General features: G+C 35.7%; 1 pseudogene; it reads left to right on the forward strand.

The window, feature by feature from the left end:
- The first annotated feature begins 501 nt into the window (after positions 1-501).
- On the forward strand, positions 502-598 carry LOC122106441 (annotated as a pseudogene).
- Positions 599-1,052: the final 454 nt, after the last annotated feature.

Consider the following 1,052-nt stretch of genomic DNA (forward strand, 5'->3'; position numbering starts at 1 on the left):
ACTAAGATTAGTTTTGTTCCAGTAAGACAATCTATGTTGTCAGGGTAGGATATTCTGGTTGGTCTGTTCCTACATGGAAGAAGGATAAAGGGTCAGGTAGAAATTTGTGCCAGTAAGACCTCATTTGGAAAATTTAAGCTGAAGAAGTTTAGAAGTAGCTCTTAAGCAAGGCTTACGTTGAATCTATTAGCTCCACAAAGCTAACTCAGTTACATAAATAAGAACTTGAAAAAGCCATCACCTTAGGACCTAGCTATAAGTGCTTCAAAGTATGATCAAATCTAAAATGAAAAAACCTTAAAATTGTCATTGACAAAAAAACGCAAATGTGAGCAATCGACCGAACAATATAATTTTTTTCCACTCTACACATTATTTTAGGGAAATAAGATCAATAGTATTGTTAGGAACAATAAGGTTTCCTTGCTACAAATAGGCACCCAAGGATATAAGCCTGTATAAAGATTGCATCATTAACTACTTAAATTTAGAGGATACTACATGCTTCAGCAGCACGTATACCCAAATTACAACAATACAGAGATTAACATAACACTTGCACAAGGATATGAAAATTTGTGAAGTATTCCATATTTTTCATTGTTCAGTTGCAGAAATGAAAAACAGTTATTAAAAGGTTAATTACAAAATTACAAGTGTAACAATATATGCAAGTGTTAGAATTAAACGTTAGTTTGACATCAGTGTATTAAATCTTCACCTTAGAAAGGCCTTTACATAGAACTTCACAAAACTTTTGAAATTAGTTAACATTATCATTTTATCCCAAAGAAAGAAACTACTATAAGAACCTAGAAAAAGTGGCTGGGAAGGTGGCTCAGTGGTAGAGCGCTTGCCTTGCATGCTTGAGGCCCTGGGTTCGATATCTCAGCACCACATACGCAAAAAGAAAAAAGTCAGAAGTAGCTCTGTGGCTCAAGTGGTAAAGCGCTAGCCTTGAGCTGAAGAGCTGAGGGTCAGCGTTCAGAGTTCAGAGGCCCAGAGTTCAGGCCCATGACTGGACCAAAAAAAAAAAAAAGAACCTAGAAAAT

This window comes from Dipodomys spectabilis, unplaced genomic scaffold (assembly GCF_019054845.1).
Source record: "Dipodomys spectabilis isolate Male_0828 unplaced genomic scaffold, ASM1905484v1 ptg000041l, whole genome shotgun sequence".
In the NCBI taxonomy this organism is placed as follows: Eukaryota; Metazoa; Chordata; class Mammalia; order Rodentia; family Heteromyidae; genus Dipodomys; species Dipodomys spectabilis.